Consider the following 23,071-nt stretch of genomic DNA (forward strand, 5'->3'; position numbering starts at 1 on the left):
CTACATTATAAAATGCATTTAAGGTTAAGTGCAAAATGACAGTCAAAGCTCTTTTGAGATATGAAAAAACACAATTTCTCAAGGGGAAAATGTTGACTATCTGTACAAAGTATACAGAAAGCAAAGAAGTATTTGCTACTTCATATTGAGAACACAGTACATATCTTAAGTTTAACTTTCTTTTCTCTGATCTATCAATCTTTTCTCCTCTATTTAGTTCAAATTTATTGTTTTCATTAGCTTCAATAGATCTTGATATGTACATATGTGTATACATACAATATATTTTTAAACAGACTAATGAAATTTTTGATTTATATTTTTGTTAAAATATAAAACTAGGATTTATATTTAGTTTAAATATAAGACTAAATATTAGACTAAATTAGACTCAATATAAACGTTATACCACCCACTGAATGGATTTGTAGTTCGACAGTTCCTTTTACGTTCCTTCTTAAAAGGAAAAGATGACAGTTCCATCTTTTTTCTTTTCTAAAATCATTCTGCCCCAGTCTTCACTTATCATCACATGCACTTTATTCCACCAAACATCATTTCTCAAAATCAATCTACTTGAATAATCATCCAGTCTGTTTAGAGCTTTCCCAGTCTTACAATCTGTCATCTTGACTACACATGCCAAGGCCTTTCTCACTTTTCCTGGTTAATACAGAATGTCCCATAAAGAAAGAATAAAAGGTCAAGTGCGGTGGGTCATGCCTATAATTCCAGCACTTTGGGAGGCTGAGGTGGTTGGATCACTTGAGACCAGGAGTTCGAGACCAGCCTGGCCAACATGGTAGAACCCCGTTTCTACTGAAAATACAAAAATTGGACGGGCATGGTGACATGCGCCTGTAGTCCCAGCTACTTGGGTGGCTGAGGCATGAGCATTACTTGAACCCTGGAGGCAGGGGCTGCAGTGAGCTGAGATCGCACCACTGCACTCCAGCCTAGGCAACAGGGCGAGACTCTGTCTCAAAAAAACACAGAAACAAAAAACAATAAAAGTATATTTCTTTAAAATGAAAGATCAGTAACTTCAGTAGCTACTATATTAACCACTTAGTGAAGGTACAACAAAAACTACACATCCTTATGTTAATTAACTGAAATTATAATAAATTAAACTACTACTTTTGTCATTTACTTAATGCTTGCAAGTGTACTCAGAAATCAAAATGGCTTCCCATTGCTTGACATTTGCTTTCCAAATACTTCACATTTCAACCCCATATCCCTACAAAGAGAAATAATTCAACATACTTCCCTTACCTAAAAATACTACAGGAAGCTAAAAGGCATTTAGAATTTTTTAGACCTTGAAGAAGAGTGTTATATTTCCAATATGTATTTAACTTACAAATCAGTTTCTATCCTGTGGCATAGCTTCAGTCTAAGTACATCATAGTTATATTAACTCTGTATTGCTTCATCTTGTCAAGTCAGACGGAGATTCTGTTGCATCAAGGATCTTACTCAAGATGTCTTCTTCGTTTGAATTAGGTAGAAGTTCTCCAAAACTACATGGTATTGTGGTCAATCTTTGTTCCACTGGAGGAAACTTAATTAGTGGTGAAAGAGACTTTTCTTTCACCAAGAGCCATGTGTAAAGGTAGTTTTGTATATTCAATGCGCAAATCATTAGTGTCCAAATAGTTAAACATATCATCTGTTTGCACATTTTGGGGAGTAGGGCTCAATTCTGGTTTGTGTCTTTCAAGTGTTTCAAGATTAGACAGGTAAGATTCTTCTTTTTTCTTGGAAAGAGATTTCTTCAGAGCCTCATATCTACTGCAAACAGCCTATAAATTGAAGTCTGATTCTGGAATAGTCTGTCCATCTCCCATAACATCTCCTAGAAAAATGCCACTGTCCACAGGACTATTTGGCTCCAGTTTAAACTGGATTCTAAACTATTGGAACTTTTAACACTTAGGGAACCACCCTCCTCCAGAAAAGTTTCATGCCAAATGCAAATATGCTAAAATCAATATCCTTACAACTAATTCCACTTGATATCTGAAAAGAGTTCCATAATGTAGTTTTATTCATGGAAGGTTTGTTACAGGAAGCCTGTGAATGGTCCAATATTTTCATATACTCCTCTTTACTGCTACCCAACCTATCTATCCCATTGCTGACAGCAAGGGAAAATATCTATTTGGCTAGTTTCTGAGCGCTTGGTTGGTAAAGCTGTACATTCCAAATCTTGCTTGCGAATTATTATTTATTTATTTATTTATTTGCTTATTTATTTATTTATTTTATTTTGAGACAGAGTCTCGCTTTGTTGCCCAGGCTGGCGTGCGGTGGCGCGATCTCGGCTCACTGCAAGCTCTGCCTCCCGGGTACACGCCATTCTCCTGCCTCAGCCTCCGAGTAGCTGGGACTACAGGGGCCCCGCCACCACACCCGGCCAATTTTTTGTATTTTTAGTAGAGACGGGGCTTCACCGTGTTAGCCAGGACGGTCTCGATCTCCTGACCTCGTGATCTGCCCACCTTGGCCTCCCAAAGTGCCGGGATTACAGGTGTGAGCCACTGCCCCTGGCGCAAATTATTTTCTTACTCAACAAATCAGACTGATTTTGTGTTGGTGGTTCACCTATGTGACTGATCACCGCATATTTCTGAGACACACACTTGCAATCTCATTTCAGTCAAATGAGACTGGCCAAAATCTCATACAGTGGTTTAAGAGAAAACTGACTATGCTAAATTCTCTTTGATTATGCAAATCAGGTAATGATCCCAGCAATACTTCTGTGTGCTCAGTATCCATTTCAATTGGTTCTGTAGTTCTGTTTTCTTCCATTTCAATAGTTTTTCTCCATGAGCTCCTAATTTCCATTATCAAGTCTTCTGAGTATGGGAAATCTGGTTCCTTGTTAAGAAGAGGGGGCCGGGCGCGGTGGCTTAAGCCTGTAATCCCAGCACTTTGGGAGGCCGAGACGGGCGGATCACGAGGTCAGGAGATCGAGACCATCCTGGCTATCACAGTGAAACCCCGTCTCTACTAAAAATACAAAAACTTAGCCGGGCGAGGTGGCGGGCGCCTGTAGTCTCAGCTTCTAGGGAGGCTGAGGCAGGAGAATGGCGTAAACCCGGGAGGCGGAGCTTGCAGTGAGCTGAGATCCGGCCACTGCACTCCAGCCTGGGTGACAGAGCGAGACTCCGTCTCAAAAAAAAAAAAAAAAAAAAAAAAAAAAAAGAAGAGGTTAGAACCTAGAGAGTCAATTAGTTCCCCTAAGTTTACTTATTTTCTTTCACAGAGCTGTGGTGAACCAGATAACTCTGCTCCAGCAACCTCTTCTAGCAGATGATCTTGCTTTTTTTGGAACTGATCACTTTTTTTTTAAACTGGCAGAGACCCTCCAAATGCACTACTCTCTGTTCTTTGCAACATCTGATAATGGAGAATCTTCCACTTCAAATTCTGGCATTTTCTTAAAAATTGTTTTATTTTTCTCTCTGGGAGTTCTCATCTTCCTGTCCTTTTCAAGTGGTGTAACATTGTTTCTATCTGATGATGAAGCTGACCGCAACAAGAAAGAGGCAGGGCTGTTGGCTACATCATGTACAGCCCAAGGTATCATTGTCTCCTCTGCAACCATTTTCTTGGTTATCTATCTAAGGCCAAAATCTGATACAGTGGTTTCTAAGAGAATCCAGGCAATGATAAATTCTCTTTGATTAAGCAACAAAGGAAATCATTCTGCCAATACCAGTGAAGCAGGATACTGAAAAAGAATACTCTTTGCATGCACTTCTGAGGTAAGACCAAACGAAAGGGGAGACATAGGTGGTAAAAGACCCACAACTGGAGTTCAACCTTTAATTAGAGTGAAGGAAGACAGACCAAGAAATTCTTTCCACTTCCTATGTCATTCCCCTTGCTTTTCAACAATAGAATGTCTTATAATTGTGAGATCTTTTTGTTCTATAGCTTGTATGCTTCAGATCTGATTATCTCTGAAATTTGGCATCTTTTTCCAGGTAGTGAAGGTCTATTGTCAATCGTGCTTGGTCAGCCTGACTTTCCTATTTCATTACTTTCAAGGCTTCATTAAATAACAGAATAACTGTTAAGAGTTTCCATTTTCCAGCCTCATAAACATTTCCTACGTGCAACTGACACATTTGTCTCTCAATTTTGTCAAGAGTCAACTAATAAGATTAGTTCCATCTAAAGCACATCGGTTAGACTAAGGACTGAACTAACAACTTCTCTTTTTCCAGAAACACGAGTGTTTCATTCAATGAGTTCACAAAGGCCCAACCTTTTGAGTTTTTTCTTCTATACTACTTTGGTCATCATAAGGTTCCATTTTTTTTTTTTTTAATTTGGTTTTGCGGTTCTATACATCTAGATCTCAAATTTCAGACATACTTAACTAATAATTGTACATTTTCCCGAGATTTTGGGGTAATACAATCGGCTCTTTGCAAAATTTGTAAACATTTGTTACGTGCTAAATGGCATCTGGCATTGTGCTTGTGCAAACCTTGTGATTTCATGTTAAATGTCTGCAAAACATAAAGAATTTTTAGAATTGGTTTTAATATATTGTATTACAACAAATCTTGCAAGATGTGACATCAGATGAATAAACAGAACTGCCAGGAGAAATAAATAGTGAACAACAATTTGAGGCAAAGCATCCGCATTCAGCAGAAATCCCTGTTAACCATTCACAGCAATGTTTCCTGAATACAGTATTACTTTTTTGGTCAAATGGAGGCCAACAAAATTTAAAAACTTCTTTGGTGAGAGACTCGTCCAGTATTTGAAACAAAAAATAAGAAACTATATGAAAGGCATCACGGTATGGGTTATCAAACATGTTCACTCCAAAGTGTGTGTTCGACACCCTCTCTGCAGGCCATGGTCAAAGCTGGGCCAGGCTCAAAGCACCTGCCGATACATTCAGAGATGCTTGTTCTGGAAAGAGGTGATCCAGGCCAAGGTCATCCTCGTGGTAGGCACAGTGATTGCAAAGAAAAAAAGCACAAGCCCTAGTGATTCTTAGGGTCCTCAGGATCCCTCCCTATGGGCAGCCTGAGGTCTCAGAGGTCCCTTCTTTGCCACTGCCTGCATCTCTCTTGCTGGAGCCATTTCACCTCAAAAGGCTGTATAATCTCCAGAAAATGGAGCCTGTCATGGGAATGTGGCCGCAGCTGCTACTCAAAGCCTACAATATGCTCTTAACTAAACAGGGAGTAAAGGACAATGTAATTTAAGCTTAAAAGTTCTAATGTTTAAAGCATAAGTATCTTATCAAGCACATTTTTGGACAATGTATATAATCCTTTGGTACAACTACCTTCATTTGGGTAATTTGAAGAACAAATTAATTTATATCCATGAGAATACATAGATTTTTTTTAAAAATGAAGATAATGTGGTAACGATAGACTTCACTTTCTGCGTGTCTACACATTTTATTTAAAAGTGTCAAGATAAAAAGATTTACAAGTGCCATAATATTAAATTGTTCTAAAGCTCCTAAATCAATGATGGATTTTAGAAAACATAAGTTAATTTTAAAGGATAATGAAATCACAGTTTATAACAACAATTTTACAGGGAAACAAGAACATTATAAAACTAGGCCCCAGTTGGTTTAAGTGATGAATAAACTCTACATAAATAGAATACTGTCTGAAGTTTATAAAAACCAAATTTATATACACTATAGGTTTAAATTATGGCTCAATTTAATTGAAGACCTATGTTTTTATTTATAAATTTAAATATTATTATAATTAATAAAAACATCCAATTTACAAATGAAGTGTAAGGAATTTAGGTATTTAACTGTTTTGTAAAGTAATAAATAAATTAAAAGTCTTAAATAAACTAAAAATCTCATGTTTGCATTTTTATTTCCCACTGAGGCAAATTCAGAGAGAACAAATATAGACTTCTTTTAAGCCAAACTTTATCAAAAAATAAAAATGTTTCCCCTGCTTGGGAATATTAATGGGAACTGGATATAGCTATAAAATCTCTCCCTCAACTAAATAATATTAAAATCTTTGTGGAAGGGTTTTATAACCCTTTTTATGGTTACTCATTAAGCCTAAAGTTAATTTGCATATCTTTTATTCCTCATATTGTACTTGGAAGGAACGTTAAGGTCATTTAACTAAAATTACATTTTGCCTTTTCTCATCTGAAAAGATTTTTAAGAGTAAGTATTTATATGAGAAAACAAGAACACCATTAAAATTATTTTTAAGATCTTTGTGATTTTGACAGGGTTCTTTACACATTTTTTATTTATATATTTTGTGTTATTCCTAAGAGTATAATATTCCTTATGACTAAAAGGTTTTAAACAATTCAGTACTTCAATTTCTTCATTTGCAAATAATCTTTTCAAGTACAAACCTATTATAAGATTCAGTCCTCCAAAGACATATTTCTTTAATTTTCTTAATGAATTTGCACACCTTACGTGGTTTAATTGATGGCTCAGCTCCCAAACACTTGCCACCTTCTCCCAGGCTGGGGAGTTTTTTTATCGAAGGGCTAACAAATTTAAGGCACTTGGAATTTGGGTTTGATTTTAAATTTTTTTCCCTGAAAGTCAATAAAACCTTTACACCCTTTCCAATAACCTCCACAAACAGGCTCACCTATCTAATGTAGAGATGCCTTTTAAAGGAAACCTCTTTCTCTCCTCAGTCATATCACATCCACACCAACATTCAAGGGTCACATGGCTTCTGCAACTGTCATCTATTTAGGCAGCATCAGAAAGCATCAGAAAAATGGACATGTTGGTAGGATTAGAGAAACCTCTTGGATTCTCCACTCCCTCTTTCTCAGTTTGCATGGGCTCACACATAGGAAAATATCGCACAGTTGTGCCCACCCCGCTACACCTCCCGCGCCCAGGAACTGACTCAGCACAAGAAGACATCTTCCACTCCCTGTGACTTCATCTCTGACCTGTCGACCAATCAGCACTCCCAGCTCACTGGTTTCCCCCCACCCACCAAGTTGTCCTTAAAAACTCTGATCCCCAAATGCTGGGGAAACTGATTTGAAAAAAATCCAGTCTCCCACAAAAAAAGAAAAAAAAGTCTCACAATCAAACAACAGAAGAAACTATAGATTTTTGGTCCATCTGTAAATTGCATAGCAACCCCTTAACTTCCAAAGAAAAGGATGAAAAATGAAATTCTATTCAGAAAACACTTACCCAGCTGCTTTGAACATCCTGTGAATTAAAACTTGAACTTGCCAGGCACAGTGGCTCACGCCTGTAATCCCAGCACTTTGGGAGGCCAAGGTGGGTGGATCACCTGAGATCAGGAGTTCGAAACTAGCCTGGCCAACATGACGAACCCTGTCTCTCCTAAAAATACAAAAATTAGCCAGACGTGGTGGTGTGCACCTGTAATCCCAGCTATTTGGGGGGCTGAAGCAGGAGAATCACTTGGGAGTGATTTTCAGGGAGGCGGAGGTTGCAGTGAGCCAAGATCGTGCCGTTGCACTTCACAGCCTAGGTGACAAGAGCAAAACTCTGTCTCAAAAACAAAAACGAAAGAAAATTTGACCTCCAGGGAGCAGGAGTTGCCCAACATTGAAGACAAGCAATACTCCAAGTTAAAGTTTTTTGTCTCTGGGATCTTTTGTATACCCATCCTGGTTCCCAAACACTCAAGGCACAACCTCACTCATTTTCCTGGAAGCAGATTAAATCTACACTAATTAACAATGAGAGGAGATGGAGCAAGATGGCTGAATAGAACCCTCCAACAATTGTTCCCCCCCACCCCACCCATTCAGAGGAACACCAAATTGAACAACTAACCATGCGAGAAACTACTTTCATAAGAACCAAAAATCAAGTGAGTGATCCCAGTACTTGGTTTTAACATCATGTCAAGGAAAGAGGCACTGAAGAGGGTGGGAAAGACAGCCTTGAATTACCAACACCAGTCCTGTCTCATCCCCTGGCAGCAGCCGCATGGTGCAGAGAATCTGTGTGCTTGGGCGAAAGGGGGCGCAGTGATTGTAAGACTTTGCATTGGAACTCAGTGCTGCCCTGTCACAGCAGAAAGCGACATGAGGTGGAATTCAGATGGCACCCATGGAGGGAGCATTTAGACCACCCCTCGCCAGAGGCAAATCATCCATCTCAACAGTCAGAACCTGAGTTCCACCTAGCCCCACCACCACAGGCTAAAGCACTCTGGTGTCCTAAATAAGCTTGAAAGGCAGTCTAGACCCCAGGGACTGCAATTCCTGGCTAAGTCCACGTGCTGTGCTGGGCTCAGAGCCAGTGGACTTGGGGGGCATGTGACCTAGGGAGACACCAGCTGAGGCAGCCAAGGCAGTGCTCACATCACTCCTCCAACCTCAGGCAGTGCAGCTCTGAGAGAGACTTCTCTCTGCATGAGGCAAGAAGAGGGGAGAGTAAAGGGGACTTTGTCTGGCAACTTGGATATCAGCTCAACTACAGTAGAACAGAGCACCAAGCAAAGTCCCCAGGCCCCCATTCTAGGACCTAGCTCCTGGATGACATTTCTAGACACACCCTGGGCCAGAAGAGAATCCACTGCCTTAAAGGGAAGGACTCAGTCCTGACAAGATTAATGACCTGCTGAGTTAAGAGCCCTTGGGCCTTGAATAAACATCAGGGGTAGCCAGGCAGTACTTGCCGCAGGCTTTGCATGAGACCCAGGGCTGTACTGGCCTCAGGTATGACCCAGCACATTCCAGCTGTGGTGGCCATGGGGAGGGACTCCTTCTGCTTGAGGAAAAGAGGGGAAAGACTAAAAGGGACTTTGTCTTGCAGCCTGGGCACCAGCTCGGCCACAGTGGGGTGGAGTACCAAGCAGGCTCCTGGGGTCCCCCATTCCAGGCCTTGTATTCTGGACCGCATTTCTGCTCCCACCTTGGGCCAGAGGGGAGCCCACTGCCCTGAAGGGAGAGATCCAGGCCTGGCAGCATTCATCACAAGCTGACCAAAGGGCACTTGAGCTTTGAGTGAACATCAGCAGTAGCCAGGCACTACTTGCCATGGCCCTGGGACAGTGTTGGCCATGGGGAGACCCTCCTTCTGCATGAGGAAAGGAGAGGAAAGAGTGGGAAGGAGTTTGTCTTGTGGCTTGGGTTCCAGCTCAGCTGCAGTAGAGCACAGCACCAAGTAGATTCCCAGCTCCACACCCTGGTTCCCAAGTGGTATTTCCGAACCTGCCCTGGGGCAGAGGGGAGCTCACTGCCTTAAAGGAAAGGACACAAGCCTGGCTGGATTTGCCATTTGCCAACTGAAAAGCCTTTGGGCCTTGAGTGAACGTCAGCAGTAGCAAGGCCATGGGCACCAAAGGCCTTGCGTGAGACCCAGTGCTGAGCTGGCTTCATGTCTGACCCAGCATAGTCCCAGTAGTGGTAACCACAGGAGTGTCTGTGTCACCCCTTCCCCAGCTCCAGGCAGTTCACCACACAGAGACAGACTCTGTTTCTTTGGGGGATAGTAAGGGAAGAGGACAAGAGACTCTGCCTGGTATTCCAAGGAATTCTTCTAGCTCTTATCCAAGTGAAAGTTAGTATGAAAGGCTACGTAATGTATGATTCCAATTCTATGTGATTTGAAAAAGGCAAAGGCTATAGAGCAGTAAAAAGACCAGGGGTTTCCAGGAACTTGGGGGGGAAGAAGGAGGGTGAAATGAAGGAAATTTAGGGGATGGTAAGACTATACTGTATGACACTGTCATGGTGAATACATGACATTACGCATTATGAAAACCCATGGAACTTTATAGCCCAAAGTATGCAAAGTAGTTATGCACATTTTAAAAATTGTTTAGGTCAGGGAGTCCCAGGGTAGAAGGCAGACCATGACAAAAGACTCTTACTGGGTTACAGATATGAGAAATAATCACACTGAAAGGAGTTGAGAGGATAAGAGCTGACCTGACTAACGGGAAATGAACGGGGTCTCTAAGACTAAAGGCAAAAAGGACTGCACATAAGCATCATATACTAGTTAATAAAGTTACTTTCCCTGGGGATGTGAGTTAACATACACATATGTATTTCTTTGTTCTGTCAGCTGAGAGAGTCTAGAAGCAATGACACCCCTGTAGCAATAGGAATATCTAGTGTCCAGAACTTGGTTTCTAATAAAATTCTCTAGTAAAAGAAACAGGCTTCCTTGGAGAAATGACTGACTCTAGCACTTGGGCAAGAAATATACAAGATGAGCCTGAAGACGAATTTTCATCTAAGGGAACATGTGGCACCATGACAAAGCTGTGTGTTAGGCACTGAGGAAGGAGCTGAGGTATGAATGAAACCCTTTCCCTGAAGGCAATGGGAGTTCATTCATGAAGAAGGGAGATAGACATGTTTAAAGAGAGTGGCCATGTTTCTGTTCCGCAAACTCACTAAGGTCATTTCCACCTCATGGTCTTGGTTCTTGAGATTTTCACTCCCTGAAAGTCACTTTTTCTGGATTTTCCTGTGAATAGGAACTATGAGATCTTCTACCAAAAACCAACACCAACTCGTCAACCATGAGGAAGAAGAACCTGCAGCTCTAGTTGAGCCTTCAGAGGACTAACATCTAACTGCAGCCTCATAAGAGACCCACAGCTGGAAGCACCCAGCCAAGCCACTCCTGAATTCCTGACCCACAGAAACTGTTAGAGATAATGGAATTATATTATCATTTTAAGCCACTAAGATATTAGGGTTGGTTATAATACAGCAATAGATAATTAAATGTTTGTCATGCCCCAGGTATCAGCAGCCTCAGCATGGTAAGACTAAATCAGGAGGTGCTCCCTGGCTGTTTGCTCCCATAACTTTGATAGAGGAATTGGGCTATGGGGGAGTAATATTTAGCATCTGTACACAAGAGAGAGGTGAACTCAACATCAATACCCTTTTGCTTAGGAACTTATGCTTGGGAACTCATCTTTGCCTTCATAATCTAACAAACAAAACAGTAGTATCTTTGGTCATATATTGAGCCTTTAATGTGATGAATCCTCACAATAAGGTACATACTTTTATCTTTCTTTTCCAGAATGGTGGCTCATCTAAGAAAAAAAATTGACACAATGTTATACAATGGTTAAATGATAGCTACTCTTGACTCTTCAGAGGCTAGACCAGGACAATGAGCAGAGAAGAGAACTATGTCTAGGGGGGAAAGGAATCCAATAAAGAGTAAGAAGTTGAAAATACAAAGGGATGAGAAGTGATTAATGGAACAAAGACCCAGAGGAAGCAACAGATAATGGTGTCAAGAGGCTCAGGGGAAATATTGCCTTGGACAAAGAGAGGATAGTCCCTTTTAAAGAAGATGAATATTCTGCAGAAAGTATATCATAATGGTTAAGCCCAAAAACTCTGGTGTCAGACAGACTTGGATCTGAATCCTGGCTCTGTCACTTATTAATGAAGAGGCAGTTGTGGTCATTCACCTGTTTAGATGCCCAAAATCTGCACTGACTTATCGTCAGGTAATTCCTTGTCATATGAGTCAAAGAGAAAGAGCACATCTCCTTCTCTGAAGACAGGAAGGCCACAATTTTGCTTCTAGGGTAAAGGCATGTGACCCCAGTTTTTTCTGCTCAAGATCCTAACGCCAGGATTAAGTCACCCACCAAGGCCCTTGTGTCCTCACTAATGGTTATGGAGTTACGATCCTGTGGTTGGCAGCCCCACAAAGAGGCCCAAAGGGTCATGAAGTACACACAAAAGCAGTTTACTCCTACTACATCCTCTTTCAAGAGAAACTAATAGAAGAATCACATGAAAAGTTAAATTTTTAACATAACACAGACTTTCCAGGAAATAGAAATAAAGCACAAGAAAGCACATAACTTAAAGCATTATGGTCAGTTTAAAATTGTATTAAAATAAATAAACAAAAGATGGTCACAGTAGTAACAAATTGGTGGTCTAAAAGATGAAATGGAAAAGATATTTCACAATGGAAAACAAAAATACAATGAAATGAAAATTGTTAGCTGGGGTAATGCTTCCTGCACATTCCTCATGCTTTCATGAGAAAACCTGCTACACTCTTAAAGAAGGAAAAGTATTTTAAAGAACACTTTCCTGCCACCTCTACAAATAATAAGCTCAATAATTAGAAAGAAAAAAGTAGAAGATACAATTAGAAACATAATAGAAGAAAATTTCTCAGAACTGAAGGAAAACATGGGTTTTTAGATTGAGAGGATTCACCAAGTCCCAGGGATATCTGTGAGAAAAAGCACGTATCTAGACACACATTACTTTTTTAAAAAATTGTATTTCCAGGACAAAAAGGCAATATCAGAAGTTTCTAGGCAAAAGATGCAAGATACCAACAAAGGAAAGAGAATCAAACCAACATCAGACTTCTCATCTGCAATTCTGGAAGAAACACAGTACAGTGGCCAGGCACAATGGCTCATGCCTGTAATTCCAACACTTTTAGGAGGTCAAGGCAGGAGGATTGCTTGAGGCCAGGAGTTCAAGACCAGTCTTGGCAACATAGAAATGTATGCACCATGAAATAAAGCAACAAAATAAGTATGTAATGTAAAAACTGCTAAAAATATAAGAACTTGTTTAAATGCTTAATCACATGGGGATTTTAATATAGTTCTCTGAGTATTTTACCCTTCAAGTAAATAGAAAATAAGTAAGAATATTTACATTGATTAAGGGAGTGAAAAGCTTAATTTAATAGAGGACTTTGTCCCGTATCTTATGAAATAACCAAGTACTTTGGCAAAAAGAAATCATTTCTAAATTTCCAAAACCAAAGATTATCAGTCCCTTGTTTCTGACCATAGTCCATTAAGGCCAGAAATCAATCACAAACAAAAGTGACCAAAGGAAATAAACCACCTGGAAATTTATTCAGAAAAATAACATTAAGCCCCTCTTCTCAAGCTTTATTACTTCTGTGTCCAAGCAGGCATGTAAGTATATGTTTATATGACTCCTTTCTACAGGGGCTGATAGAGGGTGAAAATGAACCCTAAGAGAAACAAGACTGAGGTAGATCCTGGGTGACAGCTGGATGCAAAGTTTGCTCTGTGTGTAGGCATTCATAGAAGTGACTGTACTCTTTCCGGGAGGCCTGTGTCAGAAGGAGCATTCCCACAGCCCTTCACCTACCCTGGGAAGAGGGCATTTCAGGCCCTGTTATAAGCATCCTTTCCCCAACTCTCCTGCCTGCTAGTCACTCTTCCTCTCTTGACCTCAGTGCTCCCATCTGTAAAATAAGGAAGTCTGACCTATTTTATTTCAAAGATCCTGATGTTATGCATTGTCTAAAAATTGGTTTATTAAGATGTGTTTAACAGATTTAAGATTTTTTAATGTGTCAAAAATATGTGCATCAGAAAAGAATATTAAAATATTAATATTATTAAAAGAATACTAAAATATTCTTTTCTTAAGCCCCTGGCTCTGGAAACAACGAGTTTTCAGTTGGTTCTGATGCAGTGTGATGAGTGCTAGGATAGAATGGGAGGAGCTATGAGTAGAGATCCCAACACTCCGATAGGAAGGTAGACCTCCTGGTTTGTGGATCCTCTGTGTATATACTTGCATGATAGTTTTACCTTTCTTCCATTCTTCTGCCTGCCCTCAGTGTATCTAGAACAGAGCTCTGAGTGGGGAATAATCAGTTAATGCTACTGGCCAAAGGATCAATGTCCCTTTATACCTCTCTTTGCATCATTACCTATGACTCATGCCCTGGACTCCGCCCCATGGAAGCAAATAAAAACCTGAGTCCAGAGCCCCATTGCAGGATGTTCTCAACTCCTGGATCTGCCATATCCTTCTCAAAGATCATGAAATTCTTGCTACTGGCTCTTACTGTATGTTTGGTCCTGTTCCAGATGTTCCCAGGTAAACAGAACCAAGGAAGAAGGGAAAAAGAACTGTCTGTGGAAGACTTAATACCTTTTCCTCCATTGAGATAGGGTTTTTAGGGACAGTTGAAATAGGCTTGAATTTATCAGAATGCTTTCCTCCTAGGACAAACCTACGGCCCCATATTGGGAATGTGTATCTGGCCAGGATCCCTGGAACCATAAAGTAGGGCAGGGTGTCTTACGAGAAGTCCCTTTCATACTCAGCTGTAACTTCAGCATCCCAAATTGCACATGGTGCTTTGTGCCAATGTACCAATGACCCAACTGAGGGGCTGTCTGACTTCAGCTGTCTTTCTAATCTCTACCAAATCATGAGTCCTGAGGCCTTTCTTGGACATTAAGTTCTATTATCACTTCATACAAAGTTCCTGTACTCCTATTCTGGGATAAAAGTATCTGCAGAGTAGCTATGTGGAAGAAAGTACAAGCCTTTCTGCTCCTTTCCAACCATAAAATTCTGTGATTTTGTTAATGATTTCCAGCAAGATTTCACAAACTAATGGCCAGAGTTTTGAAACTACTGCTTATGAAGGCATGAATAATTTTTAGACAAGGTATCATTCTCCTCTTGTGCCTGACATTTAAAACCTTTTTTCTATGCATATATAAATCCACATAAATATATATGTAGCTGTACTTCTTTTTTAACCAACAAAGGTAACTCTACATTGCTCTAAAATTTTTGAAATTCAGCAATATATTCTTGACATCTTCCTTGTCAGCACATAAAATTTTGCCTCTTTGCTTCTGGAAGTTACATATTATTCCATCATGTGGATAGATCCTAGTTTATACATCTAATCTTTATTGAGTGTAAAATGAAATCTTACCAAATCTTTGATAAAACAAACAAAACCACAACTGACCTTTTGCACATATATTTTTATATATTTGGGTAAAAATGTCTAAACAAGTTCCTAGAAGTCAATTTGCTAGGTTGAGTAAGTGTATTATTTTGTTTTTCATGAGCACCTTTTCTAAGTCTCTGTGGGTCATACATGGCTGGATGAAATCACTTGCCTTCAAGGACAAAAAATAAAAGCTTTAGAAAACTCAAATGAACTTTTTCATGCAAACCTAGAAAAATTTGGGTTATGGCAACTTCTCAACTGTAACACTGGTGTGAAAGAAAAACTAAATACTTTAAATAGTGAAGGAAATGAACTTTTAGCCTAGAACTTTATATCCATCTACACTGCTATTTAAATATAGGGGCATAATAAAAAATATTCTCAAGCATAGAAGGACTCAGAATGCTTGCCACATAAAGACTGGAGGAAAAACTCAAAAAGAGAAACAAATACAGAAGGATGTTGTAAATGATATATGAAAGGTAAGAATTACCAATTACTTGCAATTTTCTAGTTGACTTTAAAATTAGACTAGAAAGAGAGAAAGAATGTATCCGATAATTGCCCGTAAATTTTAGATAATCACCATGGTTAAGGGAGGGGATGAGCAAAGCTCAGTGGAGAGAAAGCCAAGGAATATGAAAGCACTGCTAAAGTACTTGCCTTGGTAAGAGGTAAGATATAATTATTGATAAGTTTTAAATATCAATAAAGGTAGATTATTATGGACATGGGCTTTATAAGATTGCTTATAGAATAAGAATTAAAATAAAATGAATACATTTTATACCAACTAAGGGAACCTTTATCCATCTAATTGAAAATAGTAAGCAAGCAAAAGAACCTACAATAAATGGAAAATATAGAATAAGGTAAAATACATAAGTTCTAATAAAATTTTACTTACAATAAGTGTAAATGGGTTAAACTCATTAAATAAAGGCTTAAACTCTCAAATGAGACAAGGAAACCTCAAATAGCATGTTGTCTAAATGGCACAGATACATGTGCCACACTAGGCAAATATAACCTAAAAGAAAGCTGGAGTCACCTGTGCAACATGGTGAAACTCCAACTTTACAAAAAAAATAATAATAATACAAAAATTAGCCAGGGGTGGTGGCGCATGCCTATAGTCCCATCTACTCAGGAGGATGAGGTGACAAGATCACTTGAGCCTCAGGAGGAGGTTGCAGTGAGCTGGGAGGGATTATGCCACTACATTCCAGCCTGGGTAACAGAGTGAGACCCTGTCTGAAAAAGAAAAAGAAAGGAAACTGGAGTGGCAATCTTAATATGTGACAGAGAAGAATTCACAGCAAAATGTATAATAAATGACAAAGAGATGGTTTATGTACAGATAAAGAAATATTTGAGGTTGAGTACAGTGACTCACACCTGTAATCCCAGGACTTTGGGAAGCCCAGATGGGAGGATGGCATGAAGCCTGAAGTTGAAGGCCAGCCTGGGCAACATAGTGAGACCCCCATCACTACAAAAAAATGTTTTAATTAGCTGGCCATGGTGGTGCATACCTATAGTCCTAGCTAGTTGGGAAGCTGAGGCAAGAGCTCAGGAGGTCAGGGCTACAGCAACTGAGCCGTGATCATGCCACCACTACACTCCAGCCTGGGCAACAGAATGAGACCCTGTCTCTAAAAGATTATTATTGTTACTATTACTATTATTTGTTGTTGTTGTTGTTTTTGAGCTACAAGAACGTATTAGCAACTATTTCAGCTTTCAAATTTACAAAACGACAAATGACAGCACTTCATGGATAAGTCAACAATAATATTTAGAGATCTTCAGCTCAAATGTTAACACTTGATTGAGAACAACACATTGAAGGTCTGGCCAATGTATTCAATACACTTGAATTTATTGAATATATATTTATATCTGGACATTTCTATGCTCAACAGAGAGTAAGCATTCTTTTGAGCTCATACAAAACTTTGCAAAAATGTCCCACATTTAAGACCACAAAGAAAACTTCATTAAAGAATTGCATGCCAAAAAAAAAAAAAAAAAAATAGCATATAGGTTGTATTCCCCTACATAATCAATAAAATTAGAAATTAACAATAAAAGAATGACAAAGAACTCATATTTAGAAGCTAACACATTAGTCTGCAGCCACACCACCCTAAATGCAACCAATCTTGTCTGATCTCGGAAGCCAAGCAGGGTCGGGCCTTGTTGTGACTTGGAGAGAAACTAACACATGAGTAAATAAACTTTGGCCTACATAAGAAATCACATTTACTAACAAGCAAGCCACATGGATGAACCCAGAACAAAATGGTGAGGTAGACTCCCTGACTGTAATAAGAAGGCATCATAAAATTACACAGCAAAGGGCATGGATCCCAGGAGGAATAAAAAATTGGAACCTTTTTTACACTCAGCCTACTACGTGGTATTAGAAGTCAGGACAGCATTACCTTGGAGGGGAAGAGGAACATTAATGACTGGAAGAGGTCATGAAGAGGTTTTCTAATCCTTGTTACATGAGTAGTTTTTTCTAAGACGATTCATCCAGCTGTATACCAATAATTAGTGTACATTTCTGGAAGTATGTTCTACTTCCATTAAAACTTAACTTTTAAAACTCATGCATAGATTTGTTACATATAGTGTCTAGATGTGTACTCTACATAATCTTATCCAGATTTCCTCCAGCTGTTCTTCTTCTGTCCTTTTCAGCATTCAAGCTGATTCTTCTATGTCCTTTGGTCATTTAACATGATAAATGTATCACTGAAGTTATATAGAGTAGCAAATTTCAGCCATTGTTAGTTAAGTTCCCAAAAACCCTTTGGGAACTATTAAGATTAATAATACAACATCAAAGCATGATGAAATGGGCAATGATATAAGATGCATTTCCCAACTTATTTTTCTTTTTTAATTAAAGTATGTGGCATTAGAAAAACTATTCAGATTCACTTAACAATCAACAGCCAGATTTTGTTCTTGGGTATCTAAGTGATGGTGGTTCTAAAAGTAAAAATTGTCAATTGCCTGTACTCTATCCCATGAGACTTGATAAATTCTATGACTTACCTATATGTTTTCTGTAAAATGATCAAATACCTTTTACAAGCATTTCTCAAAAATAAAAGAAAGCAGATTTCCGTCCACCTTAGGGATATTACATCTTTAGACTAAATGATCCTAAAATTAATATGGAACTATGAAAGACCTTGAATAGCAAAAGCAATCTTGAGCAAAAAGAACAAAGCTGATCACATCACACTACCTGACTTCAAAACATACTACAAAGTTATAGCAACCAAAACAATATAGTATTGGCATCAAAACAGACACATAGACCAGCAGAACAAAATAGAAAACCTAGAAATAAATTCACATATCTACGGCCAATTGATTTTAAACAAAGGTGCCAGGTACACACAATGACGAAAGGATAGCCTCTTCAATAAGTGGTGCTGGGAAAACTGGATATCCACATGCAGAAGGGTGAAACCAGACTCCTTTTTCTAACCATATACAAGTATTAACTCAAAATGGATTAAAGTCTTAAATGTAAGGCCCAAAACTACTGGAAGAAACATAGGGGAAAAGTTCCACAATATTGGTCTAGGCAAGGATTTTTTGTACAAAACCTCAAAAGCACAGGCAACAAAAGCTTATCTAATCACATATAGACAAACGGGATTACATTAAACCAAAAAGCTTCTGCATAGCAAAGAAAACAACAAACAGAGCAAAGAGACGACCTACAGAATGGAGAATGTATTTATAAACCATACATCTGAAAAGGGACTAACATTCAAAACATGTAAGGAACTCAACAACAAAAAAACAAATAACCCCATTTTAAAATGGGCAAAAAACCTGAATAGATATCTCTCAAACGAAGACATACAAATGGCCAACAGATATATGAAAAAAATGCTCAACATCACTAAGCATAAGGGTAATGCAGGTCAAAACTACGACGAGATATCACCTCACTCCATTCAGAATGACTGCTGTCAAAAAACCAAAAGATAACAAGTGTTGGTGAGGATGTGGTGAAAAGGGAACACTCACATACTGCTAGTGAGGATGTAAATTAGTACAGCCATTATGGAAAACGGTTTGGAGGTTCCTCAAAAAATTAAGAATATAATTAGTACGTGATCCAGCAATCCCACTACTGGGTATATATCCAAAGGAAATGAAATCAGTGTGTCAAAGAGATATGTGCACTCATGTTTGTTACGGCACTATTCACAACAGCCAAGACATAGAGTCAACCTCAGTGTCCATCAACAAATGAATGAATAAAGAAAATGTGGGGGCTAGACGCAGTGGCTCAGGCCTACAATCGCAGCACTTTGGGAGGCCGAGGCGGGTGGATCATGAGGTCACGAGATCGAGACCGTCCTGGCTAACACAGTGAAACCCCGTCTCTACTAAAAAATACAAAAAAAAAAAAAAAAAAAAAAACTAGCCGGGCGTGGTGGTGGGTGCCTGTAGTCCCAGCTACTCGGGAGGCTAAGGCAGGAGAATGGCATGAACCCGGGAGACGGAGCTTGCAGTGAGCTGGAATGGCGCCACTGCACTCCAGCCTGAGCCACAGAGCAAGACTCCGTCTCAAAAAAAATAAAATAAAATAAAATAAAACGTGGCATATATACACAATGGAATATTATTCAGCCATAAAAAATGAATGAAATTTTGTCATTTGCAGCAACGTGGATGAACCTGGAAGACACTATGTTAAGTGAAAATAAGCCAGGCACAGAAAGAAAAATACTATATGATTGCACTCATATGTGGAATCGAAAAAGTTGTTCTTACAGAAGTGGAGAGTAGAATAGTGGTTACCAGAGGATGGGGAAGGTGGAACAAAGGGGAAAAGGTGAGAAACCGGTCAATAAGTGTAAAACTATAATTAGATAGGAAGAACAAGTTCTGGTGGTCTATTGCACGGTAATATGACCAGAGTTGTTGAATATAGTGTGTATTTCAAAATAGCTAGAAAAGAGTTGTTTGGATATTCTCATCACAAAGAAATGATAAATGTTTAAAATAATGGATATGCTAATTTTCCCAATTTTATCATTATACAATTTATACATATATTGAAATATCACATTGTATTCCATAAATATGTACAATTACTGTTAATTATATATTTAAAAAATGGTTGTTGCCTCTTAAGAATTTATTAGTGTGCGGATATTCTGGCTAATATATAAACTTTTTCTATAGTACAGTGGTCCTCAGTGTGGTTCTCCTGACCACCAGCATCAGCATCACCTGTTAAAAGTGCAAAATTTTAAGCCCATTTCAGATCTACTGAATCAGAAACTCTGAAAGTGGGCCCAGCAACCTGTTTTAGCAAGCCCCCGGGGGAGACTGTAATGTATGCTTAATTGTGAGAACTAGCAAATAATCTACTACAGCTGTGGTTCTGAGCTCTCTAGTTAAAACACCAATTTTCTTTTTGCTGCCTCATGGAGCAATTGTTTTTTAAAACACTTTGTTGAAATATGATTGATATTCAAAAGCTGTACATATTTAATGTATACAACTTATGAATTTGGAGATAAGTATACACCTGTGAAACCATCATCACCACAATCTAGGGCATAAACCTGTCCATCACCCCTAAAAGTTTCCTCCTGCCTAGCGCAATCATTTTTAAGACATTTTAAGTGACAATTGTGGCCCTAATTTAAGTTGAAATTCCTATACTTGTGGTATGGCGAATGTAAACAATTCAGCTGAGGTGGAATTAAATTAGCTTCCTTGGGCGGGCACAGTGGCTCACACCTACAATCCCAGCACTTTGGGAGGCTGAGGCGAGCAGATCACCTGAGGTCAGGAGTTCAAGACCAATCTGGCAACATGGTCTACTAAAAATACAAAAAAATTAGCCGGGCGTGGTGGCGGGCGCCTGTAGTCCCAGCTGCTCGGGAGACTGAGACAGGAGATTGGAGTGAACCCGGGAGGCGGAGCTTGCAGTGAGCCGAGATTGCGCCACTGCACTCCAGCCTGGGCGACAAAGGGAGACTCCGTCTCAAAACAAAAAACAAACAACAACAACAAAAAACGTAACTATTAGGGTTTTAAGAAGGTGACTTTAGCCATGCAGTGACAGGATGAGTACAGAAGCCAAATTTTAGTAAGATGAGTGTGGGGGTAATAAGAAAGAAAATTGATAAACCTCTAGCTAGATTAATAAGGAAAATATTACTGGCAATGCTCATCTTGAACCTAGAAGGAAAAATTCTAAACAAAATTTTAGCAAATCATATCCAACAAAATATAAAAATAATAATACATCATGACCAAAGAATACATTCTACATAATATATAATCCTTCATGCCTCAGAAATGCAAGGTCAGTTTAACATTCAAAAATCAAGCAATGTTGTAGCATTATTCACAATAGCCAAGACATGGAATCAACCTAAGGGCCATCAGCAGATGAATGGATAAAGAAAATGTGGTACATGTAGACAAGGGAATACAGTTCAGCCTTTAGAAAGAAGGAAGTCCTGTCATTTGCAACAACATGGATGAACTTGAACCTAGGGGACATTATGTTAAGCAAAATAAGCCAGGCACAGAAAAATAAATGATCTCACTTATGTGTGAAATCTAAAAAAGTCAGACTCATGGAAGCAGGAGTAGAATGATGGTTACCAGGGCTAGGGGGTGGGGAGGATTGGGGAGATGTTGGTCAAAGGATACAAAATTGCATAGACAGGAGGAATAAGTTCAAGAGATCTATTGTACGACATTGTGACTGTCATTAATAACAATGAATTATATACTTGAAAATTCTAAGAGAGTAGATTTTAAGTGCTCTTACCACAAAAAAAAGTGATACGTATGTGGTAATGCATATGTTAAAAAGCCGGATTTAGCCATTTCACAATGTATACATGTTAATATTTCAAAACATCATGTTGCATGCTATAATATATACAATTTTTATTTATCCATTAAAATAGATTTAAAAAGTAAAGTTATTCGTGTTTGAAATGAAAGAAAAAGGGGACCAAGGCAGGAGAATCACTCCAGACCAAGAGTTCAAGAGCACCCTGGGCAACCCCCATCTCTACTAAATTTTTTTAAAGAAGAAAATCAAGCAATGTAATTCACTGTATTAATGAAGCAAAAAAGAAAAAACATGTAATCACCTCAGTAGACACAGAAAATTGCAAGTTGACAATTCCAATAATCTATTTCTGATAGAAATAAAATGTAAATAGTAGAAGGGAATATTTTCCACCTGAAAAGGAACATGAAAGAAAAGCCTACAGCTAACATCACGCTAAATAGGAAAAGACATAATGCTTTTTCCTGAAGAATGTCTGGTCTCACCACATCTATTCAACACTGACTGCAATAAGGCAAGAAAAGGAAATCAAAGGTATCAAGACTCAGGGGCTGGGGGAAATAGTAAAACTCTATTAACAGATGACATAATTCTCTATATAGAAAATCCCAGGCCAGGTGCAGTGGCTCACGCCTGTAATCCCAGCGCTCTGGGAGGTGCAGGCAGGCGGATCACGAGGTCAGGAGATGCAGACCATCCTGGCTAACACGGTGAAACCCCGTCTCTACTAAAAACACAAAAAATTAGCCAGGCGTGGTGGCATGCTCCTGTAGTCCCAACTACTTGGGAGGCTGAGGCAGGAGAATCGCTTGAACCCAGGAGGTGGAGGTTGCAGCAAGCCGAGATCATGCCACTGCACCCCAGCCTGGGCGACAGAGCAAAACTCTGACTCAAAAAAAAAAAATAAAATAAAATAAAACAAAACAAAAATTAGAAAATCCCACTGAGTATAGGAGAAAGTTACTAGAACAAATAGGTGAGTTTGGTAAAGTTGTAGCCTACAAGTTTGATATACAAAATCAGTTGTATTTCTATATGTCAGCAATAAACAATCAAATTAAATTTTAAAATTATAATTTATAATAGCATCAAAAATATGGAATACCTAAGGGAAAATCTGACAAAAAGTAAGCAAGACCTGTTTATTAAAAACTATAAAATATTGTGGAGTGCAATTTAAGAAGACCTAATTAGAAAGAAATATCATTTTTATGGACTGGAAAACTCAATATTGTGAAGATGTCAGTTTTCTCCAAATTGGTCTATAGATTCAATGCAATTGCCATTAATACGCCAGTAAGATTTTATGCAGAAATTGACAAACATTTTAAAATTTATATGAAAATGCAAATTATATAGTATAAACAAAACAACTTTACATGTGGAAAGTTTTTCAAAATCATTATTAAGGAATTAGAAATTAAGAACAGCTGGGTGCG

At 38.8% G+C, this 23,071-nt stretch overlaps 1 pseudogene; it reads right to left on the reverse strand.

Moving 5' to 3' along the window:
• Nucleotides 1–948: 948 nt before the first annotated feature.
• On the reverse strand, nt 949–7,321 carry LOC101024474 (annotated as a pseudogene).
• Between the last annotated feature and the right edge of the window lie 15,750 nt (nt 7,322–23,071).

This window comes from Papio anubis, chromosome 16 (genome assembly GCF_008728515.1).
Source record: "Papio anubis isolate 15944 chromosome 16, Panubis1.0, whole genome shotgun sequence".
NCBI lineage: Eukaryota > Metazoa > Chordata > Mammalia > Primates > Cercopithecidae > Papio > Papio anubis.